The following is a 25,835-nucleotide window of genomic DNA, read 5'->3' on the forward strand; positions in this document are numbered from 1 at the left end:
TTGAATTTTATATAAACATCTTGATAATAGAGACTTAAGCCATCAATAATATATTCTGCTTGACTATTTACAACAGTTTGCCAATAGTGGAGTAACTTTTCGATTTGGTGACTGCAGAAATCACATGGTTTTTGAGACAGAGAACTTGTTAAACCATGTTCAGAGTGCATTTTCATGTGGAGAGGAAGTTCTTTGAAGATCATTCGATAGGGAGTGGGAGAGGTGAAAATCTGAGGGTGCAGGATCATGTAAAAAGGTGGGTGTAGAATGATTTCCCAACCCAGCTACTCTGTAGTGTTTTTGTAAGTCAAGCAGAAGGTGGGCAGGTGTTATCCTGGAGTAGCATCACTTCATGCAGTCTTTGTGGTCATTGTTCTTGTATGGTGTCTGCAAGACATCTCAGTTGCTGACAGTAAATGTTAGCAGTGATGATAATGCCTCGGGGAAGCAGTTCATACTACACCACATCATTGCTGTTCCACCAGTTGCATTACGTTACCTTCTCTGGATGTGTGCAGGTCTTTGTATGGGGACTTGCTGCTCTGTTTTGACTCAGCCGTTCCTTTCTTTTCCTTATGTTGCCATAAAGACTCTCTTTCTTGGCACCAGTAACAATACAGGATGGGAATGGTCGGTGTTGTTCACAACATACACCCCAGTTTTGAGCTGCCCCCTGTACACAAATTTCGCACGATGGTGGAATTATCACAGTTCATCACATTTGTCAGTTCTTGAGTACACTGACATGTATCATTGTGGATTAATGCATTTAAATGATCTTCATCATGCCATTTAAGATCTTCTTGAACATGGCACTAATGTTGTCAAAATGATTCCCCTTACTATGAGAAAACCATTTTCTTGCACTGATCTGTCCAATGGCATTATCCCTATACACAGCACAAATGTTTCTGGCTGCCTCCACTGCCGTCACTCCTCTGTTGAACTTAAACAGAAGAGTATGTCGGAAATATTCTGATTTCTCCACTTGACGCTCCCATTTTCTATTGTCCATAGCTCCACTCACCATCTCCAGATAACAATATGTAAACTCAAATCGCAACACAGAATACAAATAGAAATGATAATTGATAAATAAACTCATCACCAACCTAACACAAATGTGCAATGTCATTATGGACAAGGTTATAGCAGAGGCAACTTGCTGTTGCCACCTGCCAACCTTTTTCAGGCCCCTAACAGCATAATGTAAATGTTTATATAAGTACAATCTGTACATAGAGGAAAAGGGAACTGTGGTGGTGGTGAAAGGGGGGGGGGGGTTTCAAAGTTTGCACATCTTTGATAGAGTACATGTATTTAGCTCACCTTGAAGCAACAAAAACTTTTTTAACAGTAGGATTTGGATAGTATAACAAATGAGGTGTTATTGTAAATTCATTCTTCACTAATACCAATTATCTTGTGTTGCTTACTGTTCACATTAGACATAAACTGTGGAGAATTCTGTAACCTACATTGTGGACCAACTGCTAGTCATATTGATATATTTCTTTAACTGCATAATTATCTATAATTAGTTACTCAAAATCAAACTAAATACACTTACATGGACAAACAATAATTTATTTTTTGTTTTGGCATTTGTGTCAGAAGAAACAAAATTTAATAACAGATTTGTGTTAGCATACACTTTGAACTGGTTTATATTGTCACATTCCACTCTGTCCAATGCTACCCAAATATTATACAGTAAAAAATATTTTTTGGCTTGTAGTGAGCAAGCTACTGTTCTACTGATTCAGCTGAACAGTAGAAAACTGAGTTCATGGTCTAATGATTATAAGAGTGTGCTTGTGGCCATGAGAAGGAAATTCAAATCATTCTCAAGTAGTCAGCCAGAGTTTTAGTGATTCTGTTCAAAAGAATGCTGAGATGGTTCTTTCAGCAAGGTTTCTGCTGCTTTCGCATGTGATTGGTCCAACTGCTTGTATTTTTAATACTACTTTGTAATTGTTGGTTGATTTTCAGTGTTTATAGATATATATTGTTATTTAAGTAATATCTGAAGTAAATACTGCACATGTCATGTAAACTTCAGAATTGTATGTTCCACTTGTTCACTTTCTTTGACAGTTGAGAGTACCATGATAAGAAATGAATAATCATGCTGTTAAACTTATCTGTTTAGCATAGCGTAAGAAAATTCCTTTACCGTGCTACAAGAGATATTATGCTAAAATAGTTTAACTAGAATGATTGGAAATCAGTTAATTTTTTATAAATTCTCCATACTTCAGGTTTGAAAAAATTCATCTCCAAGTTAATTTCCTATGTTTGTTTAACTACCTGTGTGCTACATGAATACCTAAAATGAAATATTTCAATGGGAATAATCCCATTTTCGAAAATATAATATAACTGGATGGATAAAAAAAAAACCTACTTGTCAAATGGCAGGAGGAGAACACACATATAAGGGTGTTAAAGTTTCAAGCTTTCAGAACCAGTGGCTTCTTCTGGCAGAAGGGTTGAAGGGGAAGGGAGAGGGATGAAGAAAAAGGACTGGTGAGGTTTACAAAGGGGGTAGTTTTTGGAAAAGTAAGTCTTTTGTGACCCAGGGTTGTGGGCGACTAACGAACTCTACCCTTTTACCTAAAACTCATCAGTCCTCTTCCTTCATCCCTCTTCCTTCTGCTTCAGCCATCCTGTCAGAAAAAGGAGACACTGGAAGCTTGCGAACTTAAAGACCTTTATGTGTGTGTTTTCCTGCTGCCACTTGGTAAAATTACATTAAAATTGAACACTTCAATAGTGGTCTGCCTTTGTTTAGTTCAATCTATTATTCTACTTAATCAGATGCAAATATAATGTGTTGTATTTCAACTGACAACATTATTCATGTTCTGCTATACACTATAGGATCAACTGTTTTGTGAGAATTTGTAGCTCGAGTCCTAATGACAGCTGAGAATGTTTTAGAGGTTAATCCGCTTCACATTTAGGTGCATGATAATAACCAGTAATTTGGAAGTACTGTTTAACAGGACCATGAAAATGTATTAAATTGTCACATCACAGAGATTACAAAGACAAAGACTCATGAAATTTAAGAATTTGTTCTGTGATAAGATAGTTATCCTGCTTCGTAGGTTGAGTATTAGTCACTGTACATCGTAAAGCTCAAATCTTGTGTTTGATTTATACATTTCTATCCCAGAATTTATTTTATTGTTTGTATTAGTACCAGCAAAGGCTTCCTCAGAATGTTTAATTCTTTAATCTTGCTATTTAGCTATAAACTATTTTATGTATTTTATATGATTATGTAGGTACTGGGTCTATAATTTTTTGATTCACTTTTCATTATTGATAATTTATCTTTTAGATTCAGGAGTACAAATATTCAGGTATTGTCATTGTTAATGCCTTATTTCTTTCTTTTGTGCTAGATTCCAGCATTGGGAGCATTGATGAGCAGCCATCTGTTACCTTTGAACTCTGCAAAAATAATGCTGCCTTCCATCACAGTGGTGGTCATGTCTCAGTACGAGAAACCGAAGCCATATCCCAAGAATTACAAATAAGTTGTCTGGAAGATACATTGCCTGAAGCAACAGCAGGAGTACATTTTCTGAGCAGTGAAGGTGCCGATGAAGAAAGCCATGGATGTATTGTAGTTACAAGGTGTGACGAAACGGACACTGACGAACTGCTGTCCGAGGCAGCTGTTGCAGTAGCAGCTGGAGTGAGTTTTGGTATTGGTACAGGAGGTGGAGCTATGCGTGGCAAACATGATCTGTTGGAGTATCAGCCACAAGATGATGGGACTGTTGTCTGCAAGTGGTGTGGAGAAGTTCTGCCTTCACGTACCCATTGGTATAGGCATAAGTATAAGATGCATGTCCCCACCACTGTCCCATCACCAGCGAATCTCTTGAAGTGCCACCGCTGCAATGTGTTCTTCAAGTCACGCAGGGGCTATGCAGGTCACTTGGCTGCTAGACATTCTGAAGAGGAGAATGCTTCAGGAGGAGGAACAGAAGGAGTTACGGAATGTAGTGATAGTGGTGATGGCAGTGGCAGTGGTGCTGGTGGCAGTGGCGGTGGCGGCGGCAGCGGCAGTGGCAGCACTGGCAATGCAGGGATGACAAGTCGCAGGAAAGGCAGTAAGTCTGAAATAGATGTGCCCTGGGCAGCTGACTACAAGAAACAAAGAGAACGTGAGGAGAAGCTGGTGGCTGATATCATAGATAGGGTGCGTAGGGAATGTGAAGCTCAGGGTGCAACTGTAACAAGGCGTGGTTATTCACGTCGCACTACTGTCATGAATTCCTGAGAAACAAGATTTGAGTTAATATTTGGTGAATAATTGCAATGTGATGAGCTGTAGATGACTCCCTTTCATTTTACTTTTTTGTCGCTCCAGACATCGTATAATGCCCATTGAGCTGTACCAGTATAACATCTTTGACTTATTCCATTGTCAGACAATAACCTGTCAGCACTTACTCGTACTCCACATATTTTACTTGTTGGAACTTATGATAACTGTAAAGTTTTGTTTTATTGTGTGTGGTTATCATCTCGTGCAACTGTTTTTAATTTAAAGTTGTATGAAGTTTATATAAACTGTGTCAGTTACTACTTTTATGCAATGAAGAAGGAACTAGCTTTTCTTTGCTGCTGCATGGTGTCCATTCCATTGTTAATTTGTTTTACGTAGTGCAATAACTATTGCCTGTGGCAAAGAATGTTGTTTTTACGTGTGTAGTTCAAAGTTTTTTGAATTTCAAGTACCTTTTTATGATTACTGAGTATACTTTAAGTTCTACCTACAAATATTTTTCGTGACTAAGGAACTTAAGTTATGTTTAGTGATATCATTGCTCATAACCGTTCCCACAGTCGCTGTCACCATCATCACCATGTTCATTATTTTATAGCTGTATACTATGTCTGCATTAATAGTACCACCTAACAAAATATGCCTCAAGATACATATGTACTTTGTCAGAAATACCTCTGCTATCCCACTTGCAAATTGAATACCTCTCCTACCCCACTTACAAACTGTATGTGTGTACAGAGATTGCCTCACCCCCTCCCTCCCTCTCTCTCTCTCTCTCTCTCTCTCTCTCTCTCTCTCCCCCTCCCCCTCCCCCTCCCCCTCCCCACAACCTCCCTCCCTGAATTTTGTGTGTGTGTGTGTGTGTGTGTGTGTGTGTGTGTGTGTGTGTGTGAGTGTGAGTGTGAGTGGACTGTGTGGGGCTGCCTGTTGCTGTTGTCCAAGGTCTACTACATACTGTGTGGAAGGTAGTTGCTTTCCTGGTATTTCAAGAGCTGTTCTTTCATGAAGCTCATTGTGTTTTTTTTTATCGTCACCCATTTTACTTTAGCACATATATAACAGAATGAGTGGTTCACTGTGCAATGAAGTGTGCAGAGGGTCTCAGTGTGTCAAATGATTTTAATAACTTGAGTTTTCCATAGTTTCATATCTCACTGTGCGTGGAAAACAAAACCCACGATCATTTTACAGCTGTTCCTTTCATCTGTCAATCCCATCCAGACTGAGAAGCAGTAGTTCAGTTTATATAAGATGAATATTTATTAAGCAGCCAGTTTCAAAAGTCAGTTACTCTTTTAAGAATTTGTCCCATTTTACTGCAGAGCATATTACTGCTAGTGACAATCAAGCACTTTAAGAATCATTTTGAGGCCTGACAACCATCAGTATTCTTTCCCAGGTTTATGTGAACAAACCTAGTGGATTCCATTATGCTAACAGCAAATCGAAAAAAAAAAAAATATTGATATATCAACAGAAAAAATTATTGATATATCAACAGAAAAAAATATTGATTCACCAGCCAAAAAAAAATATCTCATGCACATTGTAAATATACTCCCAGTTTTTGCTTATCCCCTTAGAGCAAGAATTGAAAGGAAAAGGGTGCATGTTCCCGCTTCGCAATGACCATTTTGCTAACAATGGTAACTGCACAATAAAAGGTGTCTAATGGATCCATCATGCGATTTTGACACATATAGAATTGATCTAGAACACTTCACGTCAACTTCCCTGGTTTCTTCTTCTTCTTCTTCTTCTTCTCTTTTTTTCCCCCATTTCTGCAAATGCCAGTGACATAGCAGTTGTAGTGTCAAAATTGTGTGGTGAAGTTAAATGTTGCAGTTTCTTTTGGTAGCACTGAATGACAATTACATCCACATTTCCCCTCACGCGTCTCTGCACAACACGAAGACCAATCTTGTTATTTAGATTTTCGTTCATCAGTTTCAGCAACTGTTTTTGAAGAATGCCAATGTGAAGAAATAGCACACTAGTTGCATTAAAAATTATTATTTTAATGCAGCTGGTGTGCTGTTTCTTCATATCAAATATCCTGTTATTTCATTCACACTAAAACCACCCAGTACAATCAGACTACTACTTTGTGCCATCTATACGTGCATCATGTCGTCAAAGAGAAAGACTGAACACGATGAAAGATAAAAAAGTAGTAAGACTCCTTCAAACAGTGAAAGTAAAATTATGTTCTGCTACAATTGCAAAAAGTGCAAGATTCATGTTAGTACTGTAAATTCATTATGGAATAATATAATGCAACATTTGTGACTAAAGGTGTGAATTCAGTCCTCCTTGTGTAAGTAGCATAACAAAGTGGATTGTGACATATAAGGACACATTCTGGATTCACATCAGTCAGTCCCTTTCAGGGATTGTCCAACCAGTCATGCTGAAAAATTACATCATTCTTCAATGAAAGACATGTTTTACACACATCTGCAGCAGAAATGTGCTAAACATGCTACAAATGTTGAGCACTGCCTTGCAAAAATCTTTCATGAACTGTACAAATTTTGCAGGGATTCTAGTATTTCTGGGAGACAGGTTATTGTGGAGAGAGTGATTTTCCTGTGACCACAGCAGAATCAATAAACAGAAATGACGTCTTTGGTGACTTAATTTTCAGTCAGTTCAACTGAATTCTGGTTTGTTTACCAGTACAGGAGACAGGGCAGTAAGCATGTGGTTATTGGGTTATCTTCTATACCCATGTGACAGAACGCCATTGTATCTATGTATCAAATTAAACACATTTCATAGCAACAGCAAAAGAATAATGTACATACATTGGCGTGTTTAAGTTTTTTTTAAACAAATTCAAAACTATATACTGTTTATGCAAGCTTATACAGACTCGTGAAGAAGCAATGAGGGAAATCTTCCATGTAGGCAGTAAATGTGAAATTATGGAAATAATTTTCGAAAATTATGCCACAAAATACTGAAGAATGTAATTAAATCAAAGAACTTGTAAATTTCTCACAGAGAGCACATGCTTTTACCAGCATAAATGTTTCTCTGTGCTGTAAAAGTACAGTAAATAAGCAAGAGACAAAAAAGAATGTTGGTGACTATTTCATATGATGACAACATGTGGAGCTGAAACATGACTGCTCTTAGCAGTAATTATTTCTATGGGCATGCTTGAGTGTAGGAAAACAAGAACTAAACAAACAGAAATCTGACAAGAAATAAGAGGAAACTGTGGTAAAGACTATATTTTCACTATGAGTCTCCTCATTTATACTATAATAGTTTGAAGCTGTTGGTAGGGCTGTTGATAAAAGTTTCAGGCAGATTAAAACTGTTGACTGGGCTAGGACTCAAAGCCTAAGTCTTCAGTTATGCAGGTAACAATTATACTACCAACTGTGTGTACCAGGCACTACTTTTGATACACACTTACAGCTCGAATTTTGTCTTTACCCCTATTCCACTTTCCAAACTTCACAGAAACTTCAGCATACATAACTGAGGTAGTATTCATGGAAAGATGGATATCGCAGAGAAATAGCTTAGCTATATCGTAGAGGTCATTTTTAGAATAATGCTTTCACCCCAAAGGGAAATGAAAGGCTAATTGTGTGAATAGTTCATTTGGGAAGAAAATTTCCCCTAAAAGACAAGAGTCAGGGTTAATGTCTGGGTTCAACATAATTTTAATCTGTTACAAAGTATCAGTTTCCAGTTCAGTTGATGATAACCTTGTTATGAAGCTTATGAAGTGACAAGTGTATTCTAAAGCTCAATACTGTTTTCCTTAAGCACTTCCAATGAAATGAAATAATCGTATGGCATTATTGCTCTGGATACCTCATCTAGTGTTGTATGGCCACCTGGTACAAGTCCTTCGGTTTGATGCAACTTTGGTGGTTTACACATCTTTGTGATGAAGACAGGATGGAATGATTAGAACAACTACTACACCCAGCCCCATGTGACAAAAATCTCTGGACCTGCTGAGAATTGAATCTGGGATCCTGCGATGCTAACGCCTAGGCCATGAGCTTCAAACAGTATATTCAATATTGATAACCGATGGTATTTAGCTGGTATAGCTCGTATAGATTGATATTATTCTTGTGACAGAATTTTTCTAGAGTACATTAATGACTACCATCAATAGGTTATTTCTACCCAATACAATTTGTTGTAGGTCAGATTTATACATTTCAGTTTAATGAACCTGTCAGCTGCAATGTTGTACTTGACACTTCTGAACACATCTTTCCTAACATTAGTGTTTTCCAGGAAGGTTAACCCATGTGGTAAAAGAAGGGATTGGTTTATACGACATTTCCTGAGGCATTAAGAAATTATCAATTTGGTATTGGCAAGAAGTGTATGTGTGGGGGTGGGGGGACAGGGGTTTAAAAATTGTAGAGTGTCCAAGGCTTGACTTCAGTATGCAGCTTCAGGTGGATGTAGGGTGCAGTAGTTATGCAAAGATGAAGAGACTTGCCCAGAATAGACTAGTGTGGAGAGCTGCATAAACTAGTCTTCAGGCCGACGACGACAACAACAACTTGTACCATGTCAAAAACCTTGTTTCTTAACTGCAGTTATCATTTCGTATGATACTTGATCAGAGTTTGCAGTTTTTGTTATTTTTGCAAAACTGATGTACTAAATATATCAGTTCTTTTACCTACTTTGTGCAATAATTTTCACGTTTATGCCTGCTAATAATTTTTGTCATATGGGATTATAGTAGATATTCATATACAATTAATGGTGCTAAACTAAATTTCTTATATTCACCTGTGTATTTTTCCTGAGAGATATTTACATGACAAAACTTGAGAAATAGCTGTTTATGATAAGAACTGTTTAGTTATAGACAGAATGGAAGAGAGCTTCATGTAATCATTACAGATACCTGAATCAGAAATAAAACATGTTCTGTAAAATATTGTGGTACTTGAATTTAAACAAACATGGGTTCAAATTAATGTTCAAACACCCAGACTTTTGTTCTGTTCTCTATCCGCTCATCTCTTCCCCTCTTTTGTAATATACCTAAACCACTTAAAATGACTGGTGGCATGGTTTCTTTTGAGATCATTTGGTTGTTTTGTCCTTTGTAAACCTTCAACAGGTGCTCCATCTCTATTGAGCATAGTGTTGATGACATTAAACACATCAAAGGAAGAAACAGTTAGAAAGAGAGGAGTAGAAGATAAAGAAGTGAATAAGGAAAAGATAAATTTAAAAGGGGGAAAAATTAAAAGGGAGATGAGAAAATTGGAAACAGCTATGAATCAGCTTATTTTAGTAATGAAAAAAATAGAAGAATGGTAATTTTTGGCCCTTAATTTCCAACAGAATTATTACAGTATGAAGTTTGAAATCCTTAACCCTTCCTGCCCAATGGAACTTAAAAGCCCCTTCCTCTTTCTAGTCTCATAAAAATAGAACAAATTTGAAATCATACATCAGGAGATCTCTGTCCCTCTGGTGTAGCACAGGAAATTCTTTGGCTGTGATTGTTCAACATCTGCCCCCAGATGACAGTAAAAGTCAGACTTTTGTACTCCTCCGTTATTCATTATAGCACACACACACACACACACACACACACACACACACACACAGAGAGAGAGAGAGAGAGAGAGAGAGAGAGAGAGAGAATTTATCAAAGAACTTGGGACATTAAATAACAGTTAACTATCACAGTTTTTTTAAGTTTAATGTTATTGTTGCAGCTTTTCATTTAGCAGCCGGATATTGTAGCTTATTGAAACTTATTTGCATGTAAATGTTCCATACATTATCAGATGTACAGGTATTTGTAAATGTTTGATTGTTTATGAAGTACTGTTATTATATATCAAAAATGGAAGGCAGTGTGTAACTGGTAACTGTTGACACTAATTCTGTTTGCTAGACAAAATTATCACATACATTGATTTACCTTGGCTTTCAGACAGATTTCCACACCTGTTACTGAGCAGTGTGGCACAGTGAACATACTGTAATCACATGTGGGAGAATGGTAGTTCAAATCCCCATCTATCCATCCAGCTTTTAAGCTTTCTGTGGGTTCCGTAAATTTCTGTATGCAAGTCCTGGGATGGTTCTTTTGAATAGGACACAGCCGGCCTCCTTCCCCAATCTGAGCTCGTGCTCCATCTCTATTGACCTTGTTGCTGAATAGACGTTAAACCCAAATCTTCTTTCCTTTCCCACATCCAAGGCGGCTACAAGCTGTTTACCAATTTCTGTATTAGGTACACAAGATGTAAACTGTTAAAATATGGAACCACTCAGAACATAACTTGCAAAAGTTTCACAGGTGTTAATTATGTCAAGTTTCCTGGATAGCTGACATAATATGTAGTTTGGCAGAAAAGGTATTTCGCCACAGAAGAATCTGTCAAGCCCATACTCAGCAAATTCCTGTGTTACACAAACCCTCAGAACTGAGAACATTGGCAGAAAAGAGAGAATATGATTTTACTATCAGTTATTGTTTTTTTTTTCTATTTTTCTCCATATGTTTTGTGTAAATTAAGTGGTGCAGAGGGCAGCACATGAAGTGCAGAATTGTACAGTTCCTTAATGTAGAAGCTACTATTGATCACAACTCTGCCTTGCAGTAACCAAATATGATGAATCTGTTGACTTAAGAATATTCATCTTGGCTCTGTACTACTTGAACATTATGAAAATATAGTCCAAAATCACCTTTTTTTAAAAAAAGAAAAAAGAAAAACTGTTTCTTCTCTCAAGAGAAAATAATTTGTGGGAACAGTGACTGGTCATGCAGTAATTATGTAGCCACATAGTGCCCCTGCTTGAGGAAGACACAATAGGACCTAAAATTCTGAGTGAATTTCTGAATTATTTTATGACCAACTCTTTTTCTACACCCGTTTGTCAGACAAAGGAATGATTGGTTCTGAAATAAAATAAATTTTTATCTATCTGTGTATGTATAATAATGCTGCCCTTTTTTATTGTTACATTTTGCAGATAATATTTCCTTCACATATTCATGGTTTACATTGATCAGTGGTTTATCAAGTCACATTAAAGTACCAATTAAGTAGTGATACTACTTGTTTGACTAATATTGTGACTGATTTCATCTCTATATGTGTAAGGCTGCTCTTATGTGACATTTTGAGGGAAGACTTAGCAATAATAAAACTGTAGGATAAGTTTGAAAATACCATTGATGGAAAGTAGAGTGCACACTGATAATACTGTAGGTTCATAACTGAAGCAACTGTGGTCTCTTGTTGTAACTATTTTGTTGTGACTGTATGCCAGAGGACATTGTTTTGTTACTATACGACAATTTAAAACTGTTTGCCAGGCTCAGACTCAAACAAAGGTGATCATATTTTGTAAGCGATTCTCTTAACTGTTGAGCTGCACCTTCAGCCTCCATTCTTCCGGTACCTTTCTCCATCTCTGTAAACAGTGCTTTCTCACTTACTTTACTGGTTTAGTACATCTGGGAGAAAGGACACTTTTTTCCCAGAATGAAACTTTCACTCTGCAACAAAGTGTGTGCTGTTTATAACTTGCTGACAAATTAAATCTGGAAGGCAGGGATATGAGTTATGGTTATGGTTGGCTAAACATTTTTAATCTCACGTAGTTTCACAACAGTGTACAATCTGCTGAACACTGAAAGACTCATTCTGCAAACAACCACTGGGCTGTAACTAAATATGAGTGTGGTACTAGCAGAATTAAAGTGGAGTCATTCCTAGATAGCTCAGTTGCCAGCAATATTTATTGCCTGCGGAAGGTATTGGTATTGCAGATTTTCCAGTTTTTCCATGAATCAGGTCAAGGAATGGATGTTTTATTGTGCATGGTTTCATCAGACACCTTTTTCCAACCTTTCTGCAACAGGATGCTGCATCTATAATTTCCCTAGTTTTATTTCTATGTTAATGTGTACCACAAAATATCAAAAATGTGTACCACAAAATATCAAAAATATGTACCACAAAAAACCCAAAAGCCTATGTAACTGACCATAAATTATTCTTATGTGGTTGAAGTCAAATGGAATACATTTTTTGTCTTCTATGTCCTCTTTACTGTGTAGATTCCCTGTAGATTATAATTTATATTTATAGGACATAACTGCTATCTGAAAGTCATCTTCATTTCTGTTTGCAAAACACCAAAACTTTACTAGGGTCTTGACACATTTACCAGATTTATTAAGTCGTCATATTTCTATTCTGGAGATTGACAGTTTCAATTTACATAAACATGTGTAACTTTTTTAATGATATGTTAACTGTTGGCACTAAGGTCTTTTAGCGGTGTTCCTGACTTTTGCCAGCACAAATGGGTAGCACTGTCGAAGATTCACTGTGCATTGGGACTGGACTTAATTTCATGGCCTAAGGTTAAGTGTAACTGCTGCAATTGTCTGAGGGCTTATTGTTGTCCCCTCATTACCTGCAATGGTTGTTTGTTGCTATAGAGAAAGTTATCTTAAGACTTAACTCTTTCGTGTAGAAACTATTGTCACACCCTTGAATTCAGATGACTTATCCTGAACAAATGCGAGTAAATCATTCTAACCGCTCATAAGGAGCTGTCAGAAAAGTCACTAGACAACCATCACCCATAGGTCCTAAGATGAGCACCAACAGACAACATGTCAAGAAATGCCTGCGGAAGTTGAAGTCGTGATTGCTATGTCTAACTCAAATACTCATTGCTTAAAATCTGATGACATTTTGAGGTTTCTTTCATGTCTAAAATTACATTCACAGTGTAGTTTTAGTAAATGTAAGGGTACATTGCTGTATACTTGCGGATTATAGCAGTATGAACTGAGAAAAAGAAACTGGGCAAGGTGGTAAGACTTGTATTCAGGATGACAATGGTTCGAATACGTTTCTGACCTTCAAAATTTTCCATCATTTCCCTTAATCACTTGCAGTGCATGTCACAATGGAACTTTCATAGTGTGTGGCTGATTCACTTCTCTAGTCCAGGCTTGTGTCCCATCTCTAATGATCCCTGTCAAGAGGACCTTAAATCGTAATCTTCCTATCCTTTCTTATAGAACTGAAAAGAGTTGCTGTGCATATTTTGTCAGGTCATTTCAGATGAATATCTAGATGGCTTCTTTCAGTAGCTCATAGCTGTTTTTCTTTTTTTTTTCTCTCAATCCAAATGCTGTGCCTCTAATATATAGCTTGTCAGAAGCAATGAGGAGAATCGGAAACCTGTACAAAAAATGCCTGAATTGTTTTATAATAGAATGCAAAAAATGAGAATGGTTTATAATGGATAGAAGCGTTTGACAAGGAAGTGTGCTCTCACCAGCACTTTTTAATATTGTCATGGATAACATCATAAGGAAAGTTTTCCAAAGGTCAACAGCAGATGATGTGATGATTTGGGGAGGAAATGAGCAGAAATTGGAAGAACAACTAAATAGCTGGGATAGAATAATTCAAGATGCAGGTGAGGAAGCTTAACAAAAAGTGAAGATCTGAGCAGAAATCGAGCAACAGACAAATACTGTCCACGAGTGACAGATTAAGGAAAGAAACACACTGCAGCTCAAACCCCTAAAAGAAACTATGGAAAGTAACAATCTTAAATGGTTTGTGCACATTAAAAGAAAAGGACCAGAAAGGCTTTTGAGAATAGCCGTAGAATGGACAGAATCTGGATGAAGACCTATTGGGAGACCACGAACAAGGTGGAGAGACCAGGTGAAGGATGATGTGAACCAAGGAGGACTGCAGGAGATGCTAAATGGTAGACCATGAGAGGAAAGAGAAGCATGGAAGAGGCTCTTCGAATGACCTGCATTAGTAGAAACTTGTACTGATCTTTTGTGAGATTACACAACCTTACCAGACGTGTTTCGTTACTTATTTTTGTACCAGTGACCTCAAATATTGACATTCAATTGATATTTACAGCATTAGAAAAATTATTGCTTGCAAGCTTTTTGTATAGTTTGTCTCTGTGTTTCTTAACTAAGCATCACATATATAGCCATGTAATATTTATAACAATATTATGAAAAGTATAGTGCACACACACACACACACACACACACACACACACACACACACACACACACACACGACCACTGTCTCTGCTTGGCCTCAGCAGCCAGAGACAGTGCTCATGTGTGTCAGAGCTGCATTTGTGTGAATATATATATATATATATATATATATATATTGAAAACTCTTTGCCTTTACAAATGTCTGCTTGTGTCTGTGTATATGCGGATGGATGTGTGTGTGTGTGTGTGCGAGTGTATACCTGTCCTTTTTTCCCCCTAAGGTTAGTCTTTCCGCTCCCGGGATTGGAATGACTCCTTACCCTCTCCCTTAAAACCCATATCCTTTTGTCTTTCCTTCTCCTTCCCTCTTTCCTGACGAGGCAACCGTTGGTTGCGAAAGCTAGAATTTTGTGTGTATGTTTGTGTGTCTATCGACCTGCCAGCGCTTTTGTTTGGTAAGCCTCATCATCTTTCTTTTAAATATATAAAAAAAATATATATATATATATATATAGAAGGAAACATTCCACGTGGGAAAAATATATCTAAAAACATAGATGATTTGACTTACCAAACGAAAGCGCTGGCACGTCGATAGACACACAAACATACACACAAAATTCTAGCTTTCGCAACCAACGGTTGCCTCGTCAGGAAAGAGGGAAGGAGAGGGAAAGACGAAAGGATTTGGGTTTTAAGGGAGAGGGTAAGGAGTCATTCCAATCCCGGGAGCGGAAAGACTTACCTTAGGGGGGAAAAAAGGACGGGTATACACTCGCACACACACACATATCCATCCACACACATACAGACACAAGCAGACATATATCATATATGTCTGCTTGTGTCTGTATGTGTGTGGATGGATATGTGTGTGTGTGTGTGTGCGAGTGTATACCCGTCCTTTTTTCCCCCTAAGGTAAGTCTTTCCGCTCCCGGGACTGGAATGACTCCTTACCCTCTCCCTTAAAACCCACATCCTTTCGTCTTTCCCTCTCCTTCCCTCTTTCCTGATGAGGCAACAGTTTGTTGCAAAAGCTTGAATTTTGTGTGTATGTTTGTGTTCGTTTGTGTGTCTGTCGACCTGCCAGCACTTTCATTTGTTAAGTCACATCATCTTTGTATATATATATATATATATATATATATATATATATATATATATATATATATGTGTGTGTGTGTGTGTGTGTGTGTGTGTATTGTCTCTTTCTGGAAAAGGCCTTCTGGCCAAAAGCTTACATGTTTAGTAGTCTTTTTGTTGTGTCTGTCTATGATTCAACATCTCCCCTGTGAGGTGAGTAGCAATCTCTCCTTTTCCAAATATTGTCATTATTTCATCCTGGATTTTCCATTGTTTCATCTAATATTTATTTTATTTTTAGAAACTAATCATCCCAGACTTGTAAGTGTGTCTTCCTTTGAGCCTTTAATCAATTTATGTAAACTGTACTATAAGCAGCTGTTGAGTCCATGTACTCAGTTTCAGTGCTAAGTCTTTATCCATCAACACTCAATTCTTACTATACATTAGCCAGTGCATTCACCAGTAATTTGAATACCATTGATACTGCAAAAAGTGTACACAAACAGGACCATATGTATGACAAGTGCATTCATCTTGAACTGCTTAACATGACCACCTTAACAGCAGCTGTTTATATATTTGAAGGGCCATATGAAAGTGAGTTGTAGTCCAAAATTAGCTAAAAGGAAATAAAGAATTATAGCAGATTGTGATGGTTTCTGTCCGTGAGGGTTACTGGAATCAGGAAGATGTCAAAGGCTGCGACAAAGAGGGTGAGGAAATTGTTGTTACCAGTGTTGCAGTTACTTTTGTAAAATGTTAAATTTTCCGAAACATTATTCTTAAAGTATTATATTTATCTGTGGAATGTAAGTAGTCATTTACAGCTCATTACAGAGAGATTCAGATTTTTAATGTGTTTGTTCATGTATTTGCTCACTTTTAAGAAATAGCTTACCAATTACTGTAATTTGTGAATGTCAATCTAATTACAATATGAAGTGACTTTCAAGTATGAGGTCCACAATTAGTAATTTAATTATGTATTTACAACTAAATTCTTGTGATAAATGTGAAACACTTTTTGAATACAATTATAATTTTTGAGCTTTCAAAAATAAGTGAAAAATATAAGAGTGTATAATTGAAATTCATTTTTCTGTGATTTTGAATTTCATATAATTTTGTGACTAAGAAATTTTTTAAATCTGAAACAACTTTTGTGTACATTTGACTTTAAATTATTTTCAGTGAATAGCTTCCAACTTTCTTGAGATATATATATATATATGCATGTGCCAATCAAAGGAATTTTGTGGTTTAAAATAAAACATGTTTTGCAATGATTTAGGGGGAGGGGGTAGTTTATTGTTTTGATCTGAGATATATCTTCCAAGAATTTATAGTGCAATAGATAGTTTGTCTACCTTCCATTCCAAAGGAAACAAGATTATTAAATTCATTTTGTGTTCTGAAATTGTTAATCAAAAGTGGAGCATTAGCTTTTGCTGCAAGAAGTCAATTTTCTTAGAATTTTACTAAAAACCCACACTTACATCAATGTAGAGGATAAATTATGTTTGAACTTAATTCAACTGTTACTTTCCTGCCATACAAAACATGTCACACGTATTGGTCATATTTTACTTATTTTTTTCTTGCTCCTTTATAAATATTTATATAATCTTTCATTTGGATTTATGTTGTCTGGTGCTTGCTATGAAATTTTAAGTAGGCCGACTCACACATGCAGATCATTTGTGCTACTGTGATGCCCAAGTCATTTATAACTTATTTTAAAAATTTTTGATTATTTTAATGTTCAAGCAGTGCCTGAAAAGTGATATGACTTTTAGTAATTCAGCTGGAGAACAAAAGCATGGGCTATCAAGTAGAACAGCAAGAAAAGGGAAACATAAAAAATCTTTCATCACATTTTAAAACATATTTACCTTTTCTTTGGTAACTAAAACACTTCTTATGAAGCTGACTTCATCTCGGTCCTTGCTTGCATCCACTTGCATTGCTCACCATTTAACCAACTACATTTTGTGGAGAACAAAAGCATGGGCTATCAAGTAGAACAGCAAGAAAAGGGAAACATGAAAAAATCTTTCATCACATTTTAAAACATATTTACCTTTTCTTTGGTAACTAAAGCACTTCTTATGAATCTGACTTCATCTCAGTCCTTGCTTGCATACATTTGCATTGCTCACCATTTAACCAACTACATTTTTTGGATGTTTTTGTCACCAAACAGAAAGCAAAAATGAAATGTGTATGGAGATGGAAAGGAACTTAAGTTCTCCTTACACTGTCTATTTCCTTAAATAGTGTTGTTGATTACCACAGATGTTTTTCAACAAAGATGGCAGTTCAGCATAGCCTTAAGGCAGTAAGTTATATCATGTTGCTTCTATTCTGGAGCTAACTCACTGCCTACTAGTAAACTGATTATCACTGCACATCGCTTTTGAACTGATAGTTATGTATTTTTTGTAACAATTTTTGTTAATGAACATTATAGTGTGTGTTTTCAGTAAATGAATTGTTTTAATTTGTTTCATAATTTATAAAATGTTAAGACTGATGCTGTGCTTTCATAAGTAATTCTGAAATCTGTATACTACAGTTTTGTTCATGTGGATTTGATTGTTGTATCTTAGTCATAACCACTAAAAGTATTGCCAATCTGAGACTTACTTAATGATATGCATGGAATTTCAGGAATTATATAGAATTAGGGTCATTATTACTAATGACAGTTATGGTCTCAGGAATAACAATTTACCATTCCAGAACATTACTAATTTTTTCAAGACGTCTGTTAGTTACAACATTGTTTCGTACTTTGTACGACTATATGGTTTATTGAGCCACAGAATTAGTTTGGTAAGGGGTTTGGTAATGGATGTAGTAAGATTATTCTGTCTTTTTATAAATGAACTTTGCTTCAGATGTAATGTAAATGTTCTCTTTTCACACTGTAATGTTTCCTTCCAGAAATAAAATTATTTCATGTAAGTGCTGAATATATTGAGACATATATAATTCTTATGTATGATGAATATTGATATAAATGTTCTTTATTGCCTGAAATATGGTATTTTATGATTCCTAAAACTTATAAAGTATTAAATAAAAGAAAATATTGCCATTATAGTGGTATGTGTATTTCATTAAATGAATGCAATGCATAATTGACATTTCTACATACATGAATGACTGTTAAATTTATTCCACTTACTATGTACAGTGTATTATAAGTCCTTTTACGTTTCGTCTGCCACTTGTACGGGTCAGAAGTGTGCTGGAATTGTTCCAGTGAATTATGAATTCACATCACTGACAGCATGAAAAAATCAGTGCATGTTATTTCAATGCATGTGCTATAAATAATAATAATTATTATTATTACTATTATTATTAAATACTACTATTATGACATATCTGTAAGATGATCTGTTATTAATAAAAATGTTATTGAGTTTTAATATTTTAAGTGCGCTTATTATTTTTCTCCTAATATTGAATGATAAGGTTGTAAGAGGAAACACTGCCTGAGGCACTGAAATGTTGACAGTCAATGATTGAGTATAAATTATTTTGACTTTTTCATTATGACACTGGTGACTGTTTAACATGTATCTCAGCTTTTTCATACACACTGATTGTTGCCAGAAATGAGACTCTCCTTAAGTGCAAAACAGACTGTGGACTGAGTATGCAGCCATTCATTGTCATTTATACACCATGTTTTGTAAGACAGCATAATGAAGGAAAATCTTTGGATGTGGAAAATTTAAACAAGTACTCAAGAGCTGCAGCTATGATGAAATACTTTTTTTGATTCCATTAATAACCATCTATCATGGAAAATAAATGAATTGTGAAATTTGTTTGCCATATTCTACTGATAGACCAGTACTTACATCCTTAGCAGAGAAACTTGTACTTAAAATAATCTGCTTCTCCAAATAAACTATTTTCTGCTGTTCGCATACTACAAACTAACTTAAAATTTATCTGCACATTCTGACTGATCTACCACATTAGAGAAAAAATTGTATTATGTAAAGGTAAAGAGTTAATAGAGTACCAAAGAGGCCATTTGCATTTTTTCAGCCATACGGAAAGTACTTATTACAAAGTTTTGTACAGTAACATTTTTATTAATTCTAGCGCAAGAGAACAGGGAGCGGAATTTTACAAATAAAGATTTTATTTTAGCTGTAAAACAAGACAATGAGAGATATTTCTAAGTGCAAAACAGGCTTGCTGGATTTTTTTTATCAACTTATCAATGTGTTGACTCTGTTTTCACTTTATGTTCTTGATTGCAAGGAATGTTTTGTATTAAGCTGCATCTAGTAAGTGGCATTGACATTCATGGAGTTACAACACCTACTCCATTCACAACTGCCTACCATCACTATATGAGAGTCTGAGGATAGTCAAAATCGGACAAAAACCAATTACCATTAGAATAAATATCTTGCGGTCGAGACTGTGTGTGCCCATTTTTAAATTATTATTAGCCAGACTGCAGTTTCTCCATGAGAAATGTTCTCAGAAATTACTTATTACAGCTACATTTTATCAAAAATCATGTTAATTGCATCAATGATATATCATTATTAGGCTATTTAAGAATTTTCTGACATAATAAATAATGCTGAGCCATGGACTTGTACCCTCCAGTCTAAGAATCATTTTGTGATGAAGGTGGAGAAAAATTTGTATTTACCTCCCCTAGATGTATTGACAATTATATTCAACTCAACCAGTCCATCTTTTCCAACTTGACTGCTTCAAGTGAAAACCACTTTGTCTGTCATAACCTATGTACTTTGAAATAAAAGTGGTTCTGATGTAACTTAAGATACATCTGGCCACACAAAATTGCTTGAAATTATCCACCTCTTTCCATATAGAAGTTTTTACTTGTATTTACTTTATCAGATTTCTTCACTTTGTTAAAGTTTTTATATTTGTTTTGTCTTTTAGAAATTATCCCCAGCTTTACTATCACGTCTTGCAAGTCAGAATCCCTCTTATTTACAGTGACATAGTAGATTTCATATGGGGTGGCTTCCATCAACTGGTCATGCATAACCTGATATTAGAACATTGCTTGTCGTACTTTTGTCACTTATTTAGAAAAGCCTTTTGGAGCAGTTGAGGTACTACAGTTGAAGCTTGTGGTCAAAATACCTTGATCCACACAACTAGTTTAACTTTTAAAATGTGTTACTTTCTATTAGATGCTTAAGACATCAATAAAGATCTATCAGTAACTGCCTAAACAAAATCCAATTTCAGTTTGGTAATCTTCTGATCAAATGGAACCCTTTGATTTATACTGCAATGGTATTCTTTGATTTTTGTGTTATTCTGTTTTTTTTAGTAATTTTTGTTATTGTATGTTCTTAGTCCTTTTGATCAGTTTATTATTAACACAATTTACATGTCACCAGAACCAGGTACTCCCAATGTCATTTGGATACAGTCAACTATCTTCATAATTAGCCGTCAACGTAACCTAGTTTACATGATACTTAACAATAAAGAAATTCCTAGAGGGAGCAGTACATAAAATAAGGGAAAGGGAACCACTCACCTATAGCAGACTGATCTATGGAGCACAGAAACACTTAATGGAAAACAGCATCCACTCTAGTTTTCTAGCAGTACCTCTTTTTCTAGCAAAAGTACCCACATTCACACAGACACCCAAACACTGGGCTATGGCCGTGGCTAGACTGATTATTAATACTCAGTTACTACAAGCAGGTACCTGAGATGATGGAGGCTGTAGGGAAGGGTGCAAGGAGTGGGTAGCAGTAAACAGGGAGGTCTTTGGACAGATGATTCTGCAGCTGCGCAACAAGACAAAAAGAGATGTAAGAAGAGAGAGGGGTGGGGGGAGCGTATGGAAAAAGAAAGGAAGGTGAAGATGAAAAGGGAGAAAGGAAGGGGTCGAAAATGGGGGGGGGGGGAGAAAGAGAGAGAGAGAGAGAGGAGGGGCACATGGGGGGGGGGGAGTAAGAGTGGTAGGAGAAGGCAGTGTGTGTGATCTGCACAGAGGAGAAGTAGTGTGGACACAAGAGAGAAGCAAGAGAGAAGGGAAAAGGCAAAGTGAGGCAGTGGGAACAGGTTAGCGGATGTGAAAGCCAAAGAGATTGCAAGAGCACAGGATACCCTGGAGAGAGAATTCCCCTCTGCCTATTTCAGAGAAAGTTGCACTGGAAAGCAGTATCCAAATGGCCCATGAAGTGAAGCATTTGTTTGAAGTCTTTGGTGTTGTGGTCTGCAGCATTTTCAGCAACCGGATGCTCAAGTTTGTGGTATGCCTCAGTTTGGCAGTGGCCATTTGCAAGTAGACAGTGGGTTACTTGTCAACACAGAATACTGCACAGTAATTACAGCATAGCTGATACATAACATGGTTATTTTCACAGGTGGCACTGACATCTGTTGGGTTGGAGGTGCCTGTGACTGGATTGCGGCAGGAGGTGGGGGGTGCGACACGCCTTGCACCAGGGTTGAACACAAGAATAACATATTGCAATGCAGAATTGGAAGTAGCATTGGACTAGGGGTAGACAATGATATTCTGTAGGTTGGGTGAGTGGTGGAACGCTACTCTGGGAGTAGGATATCCCTCATGTCAAGGCATGATGAGAGGTAGTCAAAGTCCCGGTGGACGATGTGATTGGGTTTTTCAAGGCTAGGATGGAGTAGGTGATCAGAGGAGTGCTGTGTTTACTGGTGTCGGAGGAGATTTTTTGTGGGTGAGCTGGATAGGATATTGTTTCTCAGTAAAGTGTCTGGTAGGGTTATTGGTATATTTTTAGAACGCCTTCATTCCACTGCAGATGTGGTGTACACGGATGGAAAGGCTGTATGGAAGAGACTTTTGGATATGAAACAGGTGACAGCTATCAAAGTGGAGGTGCTGTTGGTGGTTGGTGTTCCTGATGGGGACAGACATATTTATGGAGCCATCTGAGAAATGGAGATGGACATCTAAGAAGGTGGCTCAGAGAGCTGAGAATGACCAGGTGAAGCAGATTTGGGAATACATGTTGGCGTTATGGAGGATGCTTGTTGTGAGTCCAAATCATGAAAATGTCATTAGTAAATTTAAACAAGACAATAGGTTTCAAGTGTTGACTAAACTGAACGCATTACCATTCCTCTAATGACATGAGGGTGGACAATGTGTGTTTTGAAGGCAAATACTGTAGGGGAGAAGGAAGTACAGAAATATTACAGAATAAAGAATGAAACGAGTTGTAAATGAGTACAGAGAGACAGTAACATAGGTGAAAGGGTATGGGAAGGAAAATAATGGAACAGGCAACATATGACAGCAATGGATATTCCTGGATGGAGCAATCAGTAAAATAAGGGAAAGGCAACCACTCAGCAATAGTGGATCATTGCATGGAGCACAGAAACATGTAACAGAATACAATATTCACACCAGCTTTCAAGCACTGGCTCTTTCTCTAGCAAAAGTACACACAGTAATACACACATACACCCAAAGGCGCACTCACGTGGTAGCTGCAAGACTAATTATTGCTACTTAATTGTAGAACAGAAAGAGATGTGGGAAAACTGGTGGCGGGGGCGGGGGATTATATGAAATATATGAAAGAACGGAGCGAGACAAATGTCTCAACCCTCACAAAGATTTAAATGCTTTTCACGAGTAGTGACACTTTATCACAGCAGTTTTGTTGTCAGAGAAAAATTATGTATAAGTAATATAATGGTTTTCATTATTATTATAACCACCCCAGGGATGAGCTGAGGAGGTATGCAAGACCTTTGCCTCTGAGGAAGCTACGTCCAAGACCGTCCGTGCGTGGTGAAGAGCCACATCCTACACAAGGTGACCCTGTTAACGCAGAACACGGCGGATCTATAGGAGAAAACCTTGAAAAAAAATCTCACATTCCAAATCCTCAATGCGTCTGTACTCGAGTCGAGTGGCAGCGAGGTCAGCGTCTGTCCATCTAGTAGGTGCGGCTGTATTATATGCTCCAGGAACTGACAATCCCTGGTTCTAAACACCCAGTGGAAACACTGGACCAAAACTTACAAGCTATCATGATTCGTGAGAGTAATGACAGAATTACCCCAGGTGGTAACCAATCCACTCGTCGACATACGACAACTGGGTTTTCGGATTCTGGGGAACCCGGGCCATCACGATCAGAGTTCTCAAGCAAACTTCGTCCCAAGGTTCCCATGTACATTGGTACCTTTAACATTCAGACCCTAATTCAACCTGGAAAATTACACAACTTAGTAACAGAGCTAGACCAACAAAAAATTAAGATCTTAGCGTTACAAGAAACTAGATTCACGGATGAAAATACAATAGACTGTGGAAACTATCGCATCTTCAAGAGCAAGACTGACAAACGAATTGCCAATGGTACGCCACTCCTGGGCATGGCATTTGCAGTGCACAGAAATATATTAGGCTCAATTACAGAGGTCTCTTCCATAAATAATCGCCTCATGACCATGCGTATCCAGTGCGCCAACAAGAAATACACATTGATAAATGTTCATGCACCCACAAACATAGACAACAAAAAACGCCCACTACAAACTGAAAAATTCTGGACTAAACTTGAAGATGTCATGGCCAAAATTCCCCGGGATGATATGAAAATCTTAATGGGAGATTTCAATGCACAAATTGGCAGAGAGAAAGAACACCAAAAAACTGTAGGAAAATATCCAGCACACAGATTCACCAACAGAAACGGACTGAGATTTATTGAACTATGCCAACAAAATAATCTAAAAATAATGTCTACATCTTTGAGAAAAAAACCTAGAAAACAAAAGACCTGGAGGTCCCCCATACAAGAGATCGGCGAATATCAGATTGACCACATTGCCATCTCCTATTTCGTACAGAAAGAGATCCATGATGTCCAAGTCCGCAGAGGGGCAAACAGTGACTCAGACCACTACTTACACACATTAAAGTGAAACTCACCCCAAAAAAATTCTATCCGAAGAAAACACACATGATGAAATTTGACACACGAACAATCAAAGAAACCAATCTGAAGGAGGAGTGGGAAAAGGAACCAGCTGACTCTTGGGAAAAATTTCGAACAAAAATTACAAAGAAGGCAAAAGAACTGATCCCATTGAAAAAGAACACAAAACACCCCTGGTGGGACTCTGGATGTGAAAAAGCGCTGGAAGAAAGAAAGAAAGCCTTTCTGAAGTATAACAGTAAAAAAATCCCCAGAAAATCTAGATCACTTCCACAACACCAGAAGACAAGTGGCAAAAACAATCAGACAAGTCAAGAGGAAGTACCTCAAGGAACAGTGTGACTCTATTGAAGAAAATTTCCGTAACTATAATGTACGAGACTTCTATAAGACCTTTGCTGGGAGAATCAATGGATACGGCTCACGAAATCTAGGTTTCAGAAAACCAGATGGAAAACTAGCGCTCACAAATCGGGAAAATTGTGAGGAGCTGGCGAGATACTTTTCCGGACTCCTCAATTGCCCTGAACCTTCTTCAAGATTCCCTCAAGAAACTGCTGTCTACACAAATCCAGAATCCCCACCACCTACACTAGAGGAGATCCAAAGACATATTCATAGACTGAAAAACAACAAGGCATCCGGAGAAGATAATACCACTGCAGAACTACTTAAAAATCTTGGACCAAATTCCCTCAAAGAACTCACTCAAATCATCACAGACATTTGGCAGACAGAAAAACTACCAGAAGATTGGAAATGCGCCCTAATTCATCCACTGCATAAAAAGGGAGACATGGCAGATATAAACAACTATCGAGGAATCTCCCTTCTCCAAGTCACTTATAAAATCCTCTCAGCTTGTCTTCTTCAACGAACACAAGAACAACTCGAACACAGTATTGGTGAATACCAAGCTGGCTTTCGCCCTCACCGATCCTGTGCAGAACAAATTTTCAATTTGAAGACAACACTAAAATACAAAGCAGTCAGAAACAGTCCGATCATTTGTTCCTTTGTTGATTTCGCAAAGGCTTATGACTCAATCGATAGGCAATCTCTCTTTATTATCCTTGAGGAGCTAGGACTCGATCCGAAAACCCTAAACCTTATCAAAGAAATGCTCACAGACACAACTTCTAAGATAAAATTCCTGGGTGAAATATCAGAGCCCTTCCTGATCAAAACTGGCGTCAGACAAGGTGACGGCTTGTCTCCACTCCTCTTCAACCTTGTCTTAGACAGTCATCTGAGAATGGGAAAAAGAACTGAAGAATCAAAATTACTGGAAGCCTATACAACTAGGAAGATCGAAAGATGGTATTAAAATTTCATGCTTGGCATTTGCAGATGTCGTGGCCATTCTAGCAGAAAACGAGACCACAGCAATTAAACAGATAGACATTCTCAAAGAATGCGCCAAAAAAG

Source organism: Schistocerca cancellata, chromosome 2 (assembly GCF_023864275.1).
Source record: "Schistocerca cancellata isolate TAMUIC-IGC-003103 chromosome 2, iqSchCanc2.1, whole genome shotgun sequence".
Taxonomy (NCBI): domain Eukaryota; kingdom Metazoa; phylum Arthropoda; class Insecta; order Orthoptera; family Acrididae; genus Schistocerca; species Schistocerca cancellata.